Raw genomic sequence first — 12,883 nt, forward strand, 5'->3', positions numbered from 1 at the left:
CCTAGGACAAACTCACGATACTGCGGCAGGAGCTGATGAAATCCATTATCAGCTTCTGAAACACCTCCCTGACACAGGCCTGGAAACACTCCTAAATATATTTGATGACATCTGGACATCCGGACACTTTCCCCCTTCATGGCACAATGCCATTATCATCCCTATACCAAAACCCGGTCGCGATCATACTGATCCCTCAAACTACCGTCCTATATCACTAACTAGCTGCGTTTGCAAAACCATGGAGCGCATGGTCAACAATCGATTAATCTGGTACCTGGAGACCAATAACCTCCTCAGTGACCTCCAATGTGGTTTCCGAAAAAACCGAAGTACCATTGACCATCTGGTGCGTCTGGAATCATTCATCAAAAACTCCATTGTCAACAAACAACATGCAGTATCTATCTTTTTCGACTTAGAAAAAGCATATGATACAACATGGAAACATGGTATCCTAAAAGATTTTACACGAGTTTGGATTGAGGGGTAGACTACCTCAATTCATATCTCGGTTTTAAATAACAGACAATTTCAAGTTCGGGATTGGGTTCAACACTGTCTGACTATTTCCACCAAGATCAGGGGCGTCCCCAAGGCAGCATCCTGTCTGTCACACTTTTAGCATCAAAATTAACAGCCTCACTAACGTCCTGAACCGTTACGTTGATGGGTCCCTTTTCGTAGATGACTTCAATATCTCATGTCGTGGTAAGAACATGCATGCAATAGAAAGGCAGCTACAACTCTGCCTTAACAAAATCCAAAAATGGGCCAATGAAAATGGTTTTAAGTTTTCAAAATCCAAAACAAATTGTATTCACTTTTGTCGTAAATACAAACCACACAAGGATCAGACCTAACTTTAGATGGTACTCCCATCAAAAGGTAGTAGAAGAGGCCAAATTCCTTGGACTCATATTCGACCGCCACCTGACATTCTTACCACACATAAAATATTTGAAAACAAAGTGCTTGAAGGCTCTAGACTTGCTAAAAGTAGTTTCAAATACAGAGTGGGGAGGGATCAGACCACCCTCCTTCACTTGTACAGATCATTAGTTCGCAGTAAACTAGATTATGGCTCCATTGTCTACGGTCGAGCCTGCAAAAGCAATTTAGAAAAATTAGACTCTATCCACCACCAAGGACTGAGGCTCTGCCTGGGAGCTTTTAGGACCTCTCCGGTAGACAGTCTATATGCAGAGGCCAATGAACCTTCCTTGAACAACGCCGCATTAAACTCTCACTGCAGTATATCACTAAATTACGTTCAAATGAGTCCAATCCAGCATACAATTGTGTTTTCAACCCGGCTCTATGAAAACTTATTTCCTAAACTGCCAAGCCTGGTTCCACCACTTGGAATCAGGATCAAACCACATAACTGCAGCTAAAATTGATCTCGACATCATTGCACCATACCGACTTCTATCCTCACCACCATGGCAAATGGGTGAAACCACAGGTCGATCTCACCCTCACCAAACTCAAAAGTCTGAAACAAATCCCTTGGTGTTCCAACAGGAATACAACCAGTTACTTTCTAAGTATAACACTCACAGATCCATTTTCACAGACGGATCCAAGGACGATGGCCAAGTTGCCAGCGCTACAGTCATTGGAGCCAAGACTGTCTCCTCTAGGATCCCCGACAACAGTTCCATTTTCACCGCTGAAGCCAAAGCTATCTTCTCAGCTTTGACCTACATTCAACAGCAAAATCAGTCCAAAACTTCATCGTATTTACAGATTCATTATCCTGCCTTCAAGCACTTCTAAATGTGACTTCAAGTCACCCAATCATCCTGGACATATTAGAACTGTACAACGACCTTTCTACTGGCCAATATGACATCATCCTCTGCTGGTTGCCGGGTCACGTCGGCATAGCAGGTAACACTAAGGCCGATGCTGCAGCAAAAGCAGCTCTTGAAAAGCCCCTATCTCCACTGCTAATCCCATACAGTGACTTCAAACCCACTATCAAAAGCTATACTCGGGACCTGATGCAAAAAAGGTGGGACACTCAAGTAGGAAGAAACAAACTCCATGAATTGAAGCCAACAATCGGTTATACCTACTTGGGTTGTCAGTCAAGACGCGATGAGGTAATTTTGCGACGATGTCGTATTGGCCACAGTCGATTTACACATGGCTATCTGCTGAAAACGGATGGGGATGGATCCCCCATGTGTGTCTCTTGCGATGAGGTGTTCACCGTCAAGCATATTCTGCTTGAATGCGTGGACTTGTCGCCTGCAAGGGACTCACATTATGAAGCAACAAACCTAAAAGATCTGTTCTCACGCGTGAGCGCCCATCTGATACTGAACTACCTGAGGGAAGTTGATCTGTATCATAAATTGTAACTGTGAAATGTAACAACCATAAATTGTAACTATGAAATGTAACAAACCGCCTGCCTTTAAATTTGATGCTATGACTTTTTCTGCTTTTGAATGACAATGTAATCAATAAATGTCTTTGAAACAAAACTCATTCCGAGTATGTACTTACAATATTTACTAATGCAGACTTGTTCTCGTCACTATATGGCTGGAAAAATGCCGATGTGACGTAAAGCTCAACTCAACTCAACTCACAAGATAGAATTCCACAAGGTCGAAACAGATTAGCTCACCGTGGCCACAACAGATATAGGAGATAACTTCTAACACGGAACGGCCGACTTATTGAACTCTTTTTAAGTTAAAGATGTTTCACGGACTGCTCAACAGAACCCACATGCGAACAGTTTTGAAGGTTTCAGGGCAAAGCATTTAGTCTTGGTTATGACAGAATCTAATAATTTTAATTTTCCATAAATGACGGAGTCTTAATCAAGTTTAGAACGAATCAAAGCTCTGAGGAGGTTTTTCTGATTGCCTACGCACTTCGAGTTTGAGACAAACTTTAATATATCCAGCACCCATAGGCATATAATTTCTATTTTAGATGAGACCCAAAGGTCAAATGCTGATAGAAAATCTTTCCCAGGACTTTAGCTTCCTTTACAACTTAAATAGTGCTGCCATTCAGTATGAATACATGGTAATGTATTGTGGATCATGTGTATCATGGTTTTACAAACGCAGCTTGTCAATGAAATTTGTCCATAATGTGAGGGATCGGTATGATTACATCCAGGTTTTAGAATGGGTACATCGACGGATTCAAGATTGTCTTTTATTAACATGCACTTTGAATCAGGTATTTCCAATGTTTGACGAACAGTTTTGAATTATCTTCCTTCTTGAAATCATATTTCTTCAAAACTCTTTCCGATAGATAATAGCAATAATGGCATGTGGATTTGTCACATTGTAATGAATGCTCGACCTATTTTATGTTTAACGTGAATAAAGGTTCCATCATTTTGTCCTCTATATATTACTCTTCTTTAGGTCGTCTTGTCACAAGCTGCTAATAGAAACTTGGACATGAAATACAATTCCGTGGCATGAACGTTTGTACAAATATTGGAGATGGAATTCGACAATATTTTCAAATATACATGTATCAATTGCCAAATTGAAATTTACATTCCAAAACACTATCCAGACATATCAGCTCCATTATTTAAATGCCATACGTTTTCTGCTAAGAATTTGTACATTTGTTACCACTATAATGAAAAGTTAAAAAAATGGTTAACCGCTCTCTGTAAAATACTGCTGACACCTCATAAGCCAACACAGGAGGCCTTAGAGAAATAGAGTGCTGTTCTGCTCTGTTGATGAATGTAGATATTTGTAATGAAAATGCAAAAGAGGGAAATCCGTGGAATTCTCACCCCCGAGCAGATCATGATGCATATTTCACGCGCTGGTCCGCCTCCGACATTGTTGTCCTGTCTGTATGGGGTTTTGAAAGCAAAAGCATTGCGTACGTGCCACAATACGTTCAACGTGTTGCTGGAGTTAGAATAGCGCGAAGCGTAGGCTCATTGGTTCGTAATCATCATTTGGCCTCGTAGAACGTTTGACAAATCCCCTAAGCTGGCCCAGCCTTCTGACTGGCACACATTGCGCCAGTTTCGTTTGACAGACTTGGTCGGTCTATTTTAATACATAATGAGAGACACCTGGGTTTTTTTCAAATGGTACTGGAAACATTGGACAAAATAGCAATCATGAATGTATTGTTCCATTCATAATTAATGAACATTTTGTGCTCGGCAAATAGATGAGCTGTCACTTCCAGGTAATGGAGTTGATGGTGGAGATGTCTTTGACTGGTTCGTGTTCGATTATACTCTTCATTAATTACGAACTTTTATGTTCGAAATACCATCATACTTTGAAAATATTATATGTATCGTTTACAATTGATATATCTTCCTGTGAATATATATATATCAACAATTTAAAGGGTGTATTGACAGACACATCGACTTTACGCAGCACTTACAGATCACTTCGTCCAAACAGTTCTGATACAACCTGAGACTGTAGTACACGTGAATCTAAAAATCTTTGAAAGGATGCTTCGCCTAGTTATATTACTCATTCACATGTTCCTCCACAACGGACATTCGGAAGAACACGAAGTAATACATGGTTTAGGGATCAAGCTTTGCAAACTTAAATGCAGCGAAAGAGGCTCATGTATGAGTATTGCTTACGACGCTGACAGACTAGAGTGCCATCTTTCTCACAAGGATCCAAGCCATTGGGAAAAGGGAGATTTGTTAATTTCCCCCGAATCACTGACCAAGTAAGTACTTTTTCTTATGTGTTGAACATGGCAAAATTGAGATGAACAATTTTTTGCATGATTTAAAATACAATTTTAGACTTTCAGAATGTGATTTTATCCTTGAATTTAGAAACTTGAGTGGTAGTTTAGCAACTGGGTTCTATTAGGCTTATTATTGGTTTGGGGATAGTTTGAAGATAAGTATGAGCTGTTGAACGAAACGTATTCAAGTGAACTGTAAGAGCTCTCGTACAGAGCGGGGGCGGGGGAGGTGGGGGAGGAGGGTGTTCATAGTATGGCCATATGTACCCATCATTTTGTGATACATTTAGGGTGCACCTGTGATCTATATTCGCGCTATTGGCTCTATTCCGCTTGAGAGTATCAACAATAGTATAGTGGTTACATTCAACCCGTAAGCCAGGCCCAGATTGAAATAATTATTATTACATGGTCCGTCGTTTTGGTGTAAAAAACTATGACATGGTCCGTGGACTTAATACTGTTGCATATTATTATTATGTTTTACAGATTAAAGATAATATGCAGCAGAGAGGTTCGGGTGATCCTGGCACAGTCAGGCTGGTAAGGCTCATCATCAGCTCAGGGCCCTTGCCCCCTCTACACACAGCCCAGACAGCGAATGGGACTTCTCCCAGGAAACGCTGCCTAGTCGAACCCACCAAGAACTTTCCGGAGAATATGAAGGCTCCCCAACACTGCAGCCTTCTGCATTACCCAGAGTGTCAGAAGGGCTGTACTCCCGGTGGAGAACCCGGGCACTCTCCTGATCTGCGCCAAGAGATCAGGAGGTACCAAACCAAGGGCACCGAGAACAATGGGGAGCCTGACGACAGTGTACTTGGGATGCAAGCGAGACATTTCAAAGGCGAGGTCCGCATATTTATCATGCTTTTCCTGAATCTTGTCAATCACATTCCTGTCAAAAGGGACAGAAAATTCAATGATATATAAATTCATTGGCTTTATCAAAAAGGACAAGATCAGGTTTGTTGGCAGGAATTCTTCTGAGGCTGTATATGGGCCTATTCCACAGAAGTTTGAAAGCATCATTTTCCATGACGCCCTGGACATGTTCAGGGTCGTACCATGGATGGACCACGGAGTCAAAGCCACAGGCATGGCGGAGACGGTAGTAAAAGCAGCGAGCCCTGCCATCATGTCGTTTAAGATATGCTGTTTGTGCCAAGGAAGGGCATCCACTGACAAGGTGTTGGACAGTCTCTGTGAATTCATTGCAAAGTCGACATTTCATGTTAATATTCTCTTTAAGAATCACATTTAAGCGATTACGAGTGGGAAGTGACTGGTCCTGAGCAGCAAAAAGGAAGCCCTCAGTTTCACATTTAAGACCAGCTGACTTCATCCAGGCGAAGGAGTCGGAGGGATTACTATTCTGTTCCACTCACTGCATGTACACACGATGCAATGGCTTCTCAGAAAGCTTCTCCACAAAAGACCGACTCTGGGCAGACTTGGTGAAGAACTTCACCTGGTTTACTCCCATCGCTGTACCGTCCAGCAGTTCATCGCCGTCAGCAAAGTCAACCTCAAATTTCAGATTCTGTCCAACAACCTTGGCACGCTTAAAATAGCTGTGGAATTCCTTGCTTTCATCATGAGTCTTCACATGCATCACCAGAGGATCATCCGATAAATAAATATGTGCAAAAGTACACAATAAAATTCTGTCATGAAGAGCCTCCACATTAATCAAACCCCGACCTCCAGAATTGATTGGCATATATACACGGTTAAGAGAGGAACGAGGGTGGTGGGCTCTGTTATCAGACATGATCCGGTTAAGAGAGGAACGAGGGTGGTGGGCTCTGTTATCAGACATGATCCTATTATTATTATTATTATTATTATTATTAGATACGTATATAGCTGACATATCCACGCAACTAGTACATGTTCAAGGCGCTGGTATTTTTTCCCTCGGTCATTGGATGTCAATCTCAACGGCACATCGTATTATCAATCTCAACTCCCTGGGGAACATACAACTCTTGCAGCAACTAGGCACACCGAGTTATTGCGGCTTCCTCATCCTTACGAGGTACCCATGGACTGGGACGCATAGTCACAGTACTTTGTCCAAGTTAACTGCGCGTTGCTGTACCCGCAACTAGGTATTTGCACGTATTCATGTGGCCACCATCAGTTGAACTGAACTGAACTTTATTTCTCTCTCAAGGCCACTTACATAGTATAATGAGGGTTTACAGAGGTCATGCAAAGTAAGTAATGGCGACATAAAGTTTATTTAAAATTGCATAATATAGTGCGACCAAAAGTTGATAGTTTTATCAAATCCGAGACATTTTTACTTTGAAATAAAGTAGTTTCTTTCTCAGATCGTTGAAATAATTACAATTAAACAAGTAGTGGTATTCATCTCCAATATAATTTGAAACACATAGGGTACATTTCCTATCAAAAATATCAATTTTGTACCATCTACCAGTCTCAAGCGTACATGATAATCTAAACAATGTTAAAGCAAGTTTATGTTTATCAGGTAAATGTTGTAGATTGAATTGAATATCAGTATTAAGTTTAATAGTTTTATAGAATCTACCCTTAGATGATACTTCTAAATCAGAGTGCCATTTCTGTATAAACAAATCAATGATACTATTCTGTACCTTATGCTTTATCCATGCTTTTATTGTGTATCAATTTATGTTTCAAATGTTCCTTAACAGTTGCAAAAATACCACCAGACCGATTAGCACCCTTTGTTCAGTGATGAAGGTTGAAAGATGAAAGATGAAACAGTATATCCAAGTATATCAATTACATCAATTTTGTCAAGTTCTGACCGACATATACCAACGGATTCGTGGGTTCTTGTCAGTGCACAGGGTTGTGTACAGTACACTAGGGGTTGTGACAACACGAAAAGGGTCTGCACACAAAGCTGACTCCAAGGTTTTTACACCCGGTAACAGGTGGGCTCGATCCGACACCTTAAGATCGCTGGATCACTAGCCTGGTCCCTTAGATAGCTCGCCCACCATGCCCCACCATTACTGTACGAAGTGTGAACCGGATAAATCAAACACCCACAACTTTCTTTATTCTAGGTTTCCAGTCACCATCATTCATCCATCCACCCATCCATAAAATATATGTGATATGTGCATGTTACATGCGATATGTTTGAGTATAAAACTAGTTCTTTCAAAATGCAACTAACAGAATAGAACGTTTACAGAGATTCTCGGTTCCTCGACGAATTTTCAGAAAGTCAATTGGTGATTTGATCAAACATCAACAAAAACAACAATTGAATTATGATATACACTAATTTACGTGGTTTAGTAATGTATCAAAACTGGCGCAATTTCCGATGTATGTGAATTTCATTAAATTTGCCCTCCCTACAATAAGCGGATATGATATCAAACATGCGAAGTGCATTTATCTTCGTGATGTATTTGAATATGGTTTGAACATCAATATGAGGGTTGAAGGGGAGGGACATATGCTGTACTATTTATGTAGAAATTAAGTAGCAAATTAAACTTCGAATGCCATTCACATTCACCGATGGCTAACTAGATGTAGTGCATATATACGTTTTAGTTTTGCTGAAAGAAGATACTCTTGGAAAGGCCACAGACTCTGGTTGAATGTTATACAATTTGGTTATGTGGTAACCAAATTTTGTACAATCATTATCCAGCTGTGACTCCACCCACTCTGACACCACGCACTGTGAGTGAGTGAGTGAGTTAAAATTTATCGTCACATCGGCAATATTTCAGCCATATCGTGACGAGAACAATTAATTGGTACACATAGGAAGTAATAGTAAATTATAAAAGCCTGCCTACGAAGGACAGTAAAATAACTAGATCATCACAAAGAATAATTTAAAAACTAGTAATTATATCTAAAACAGTTTAAGTATCCACGCACTGTAAAACCGTCTTGGTGTGACACCACCCAGTTCTGACATCACCCACTGTAGCACCACCCACTATGACGCCATCCACTATAACACTATCCAGCTGTGACACCACCCACTGTGACACCATCCAGCTGTGACACCACCCTCTGTAAAACTATCCAGCTGCGACACAACACACTGTGACACCGTCCAGGTGTGACACCACCAAGTTCTGACATCACCAACCGTGGCACCACCTACTATGACACCAAGCCTAGGAGATGGGAAGCACTTAAATTTTAGGATAAATCACTCAAGGCTGGTACTTGGGTGTAGCCATATTGAATTATTATAATTACGTATATATATGTATTTCAATATGTACGTCACGCTCCCGGGAATCACGAATGGCGAACCTGTTCTGCTGCTGCATGCGTTTGATAACACATCGGGGGAACTCGAAGTAGCGCTCTGCGATCTCACCTACTACCCGCGCTGGTCGAATATCAGCAATAAGAGAAACAACAACAAGCTGTTTATCGATAATAGCTGCCACCTGTTGACCGACGGTTATTATAGCGTGTGTATGCTGGATGACAAACTTTTTAAACCCGTCGGAGCCAGTCTTAAACTCAACGAGTCGGATGGCACGCTCAAGTTGACGAATGGAGACCAACACATCAAACTGGGCTGACCCTTTGCGAGAACACTCGGGTTGACGACTTACGAGATAGCACCTCGAGACACCGTCACTGGCTCGAAATTGCCGAGCCTTGTCCCCTACCGCGAACTGTGCATTCACCTCTATCAGCTGAGCACGACGGACAAAGTTCAAGCAGAATGATCTTCGGCGCTGCTGAGAGCTGTGCCGGTGAAAACGGAAAAGTACAACGACGGCAGAACTGAATCGTTTTTGACCTTGCAGGACAAGAAATTAACGGAAGGCAGCATCACGGAATTGAAACTATCAGTTTTAGGCATAAAATATGAACCCGTTCATATAGGATACGTCAGTGCGACGCTGCACATCAAACAACGATGACTGAATCTTCGGGTCCGGGAATGCAACCGAGAAAATGTGCCAAACTGGCGATCTCCGACCTCGGGGACATGTGTGGTTACGACGAGCCCGGCATCGACAGCAGACTGTATGCTTTGCAACTCAAAAACAACATTTACAAACGCGTCGAAGTGAGCGGCAGATCTGGTGGCGGTGGTAACCTAGGAGATTTAGACGATGTCGAGACCGGAAGTTTCTTAAAAAACATGCAGTACAATTTCGTTCGCAACACCAATAACACATGGGTGATGGTTCCAGCCTTCAGCGGCAAACTGTTCGACCTGGACCTCATCGCTCGAAACACATCGTACACCTGTCTTTACCAGCAACAACCAATGGGTGTTCGTACACCCTCACGAATCGACTGGACTCTCAACATCACGCTAGACTCTCCCCACCTGTTCAAGGAAAACAAAGACCACTACCTCACGAAAGTCGTGAACAACGGAACACTGATCGTGGCTTACGTCCCGATGTAAAGACGCAGCATCATAGTCAGCACGCTGTTGCAACCCATACCTCACATCCTATCGAGTGAACCCGGGACGTCAAACGCGACATTGCAGTTAGTGTCAGAATTCGACAGCACGGTCGACATACTGCAAAATCTGCCGGTGCAATTCACGTTGATCCACCTCGGCGACCCACGTGTTGGTATCATCGAAATCGTCAAAGGCATCAAACTCCAGTGGACCCAACAACACCAATACCACATTGATCCGTTTACTTACAGGTGGGCGTCGATGCCTTCACCAGTCAGCAGGGAGTCAACGTCACTGTGGAAGACACAATATCGCTCACGAAATTTTCCTACATGATAACATACATCTGATGGGTTTGAAATGCACGGCCGAAAAATTATCCGAAAACCAATTAAAATTTCTCTAATATTTCTCCTTCTTCTTTTTCTAATATAAACCATGACAGACGTGACTCCGCAAGCCACCATCGCGTTCTCTGATCTCGGGGACACGCGAGGATTCGACGAACCTGGTATGGAAAATGCCTTGTACGTCCTGCACTTACAAAACAACATGTACCAACGTCGAGAAGTCATCGTCGAATTGAACTGGATCATCAATATCATCCTGACCTACCCACTCTCGTCATGGATCAGCATCGTAATATCCTCGAACTCAAAAACAATACGATTTTACTGGGAATTTTTATTCCGTGTCATAAAAAGGGAATGTACGCATCACAATTACCAGATCAAACGGGTTATATGCTAGTCCCTCACTCGGAAGACGCAACGAAATGGCTCTATTGCAAACGACATAGTGAAGTCCCAGCCTCGTGGATTACTGTGATACCAGGTTCTACCCTTATTATCGACGTTGTTCTTGGAAATGCCTCCGAACAACGGGTGGGACTTCTGTCTGGGTAAAACATACGATGGCACGATCGCCATAAAAAAAAACGCTGACGTATTTATGTACAACTTGGAACAGCTTCCACCACAAGCCTGGAGGGAGTCGAGATTTTCATTGGAGATGAAATTTTACTCAACCAAACTTATGCACCCGAACATGTGTCCCTCATCAGCTTAAAGTATATTCATCAATGATTGATGGAGAACCAATTAAATATCATTTCGTAAACTATATATATATATATATATAGTGCAAGATGGGATTGTATCCGGCCACGGATGACGTGGCTCAAACACTCGAAACCGTGGATGGATTTCGTTTGCGACAGATCAGGGACATTAATCGCAAACTGGAACAAGAATGCAACATGCAACTCGGATTGCACAAAAAATACCATCGACGGTGTGGACACATCTCTCGTGTTTGAAGCGGAACAAGGATCTCATAAAATATTCACCTTAAACTGTAGATTTTCACAACAATTTATAGATCAACGCGACCCTAGACAGTCAGGTGATATGAATGCACATCAAGCCACGTGGCTCACAATAGATTTTGTATAGTACTTGCAGCACAACTATTCACCAATAAACTCTCAATCCCAAACCGTACGCAATTATTTATCGCAATGCAGAAATGTTTGCAATCTTTCATCATTAGAAAATGCCACCCGTTTTTTCAATGTAAAGCTCATGTGATTTCTGGTCATAGTTTTAACTAAAAAATTCCTCCTGAATTTCATTTATAACTGATTGTTTTCGAGAAACTAGCATCATTTCCCGGTCACGTGTGGTGTGTGGAACATTCCACACACACGCCATTACTGGATAGAGCGTGTGGGCCGAGAACGTAAGTGTTAAGTATTTTTTTCCATTACATAATGTCCGATATTGGTGAACCAGGGTATTTGAATGAAGATCAGAAAACAGTATTACGTTCTCATCGCAAATTTTATGTAACCATGATCAAATTCACAGGCGAACTTGAGCGGGAAGGCCCCGAGGGAAAAACATTCCTAGAAAAACCGAATGGAGGTCGTAACAGGACCAAAAACATTCTGACTGGTCAAGATCTTCATGATTAGTTAGCCAGAAATATTACATCATCGGATTCAGTCACATGCCCTTCAGTCTCCGAAGTGGGTGTGTTTAAAAACCTGGATGATATGATAGAAAATCTCAAATCAGGATATAAACTGTTATCAAAACAGAACATATGTTCTTTATCATCCTCTATTGATTATGGAGAATGGATGAACGTAGCGTATGAAATGCACAGACACAATAAAAGGAAAAGTCAACGGTGCATGGAAAGACGGGCTAAAAACTTAAATCGGCATTGATGAAAGGTATGCTGGCAAACTATGGGAAATTTCAGATTATTAGGCAAATATCCTCGTTTCAGGAAAGTTGGGCTTTCATTTTCGGAAATATATCAACGGAGGAAAAACATTTATAGTATGCTCGTTACAGACAGTACTGTGGCCCGATTCTGGCAGCAGGCTAACTGATATAGTTAGTTGCTTACTCTCATTCCTACATAAAGGGATTCTCTCCATGTGCTGCTATGGCCATACAGGGCCGCCGTTGTTAGGCCGCCATCTTGATTGGTGATTCATCAATCGATTGGTGCATTCCATGCATAGACGCTGTGCTGCAGTTATTGCCGCTCGTGGTGGGCACACTAGATACTGAAGTCAAGAGTCTGAATGGACTGCAAACGTTCACGTAATGTCTTGAAATTGTGCTGAGTTATTCATTGATGATTTAAAATATTGTACACAAACATGTTTTGATCCGCTTATTATGTCCATTTCTGTAATGATTT

Source organism: Haliotis rubra, unplaced genomic scaffold (genome assembly GCF_003918875.1).
Source record: "Haliotis rubra isolate DU_JTF1 unplaced genomic scaffold, ASM391887v1 Scf332, whole genome shotgun sequence".
NCBI classification, from domain to species: Eukaryota; Metazoa; Mollusca; class Gastropoda; order Lepetellida; family Haliotidae; genus Haliotis; species Haliotis rubra.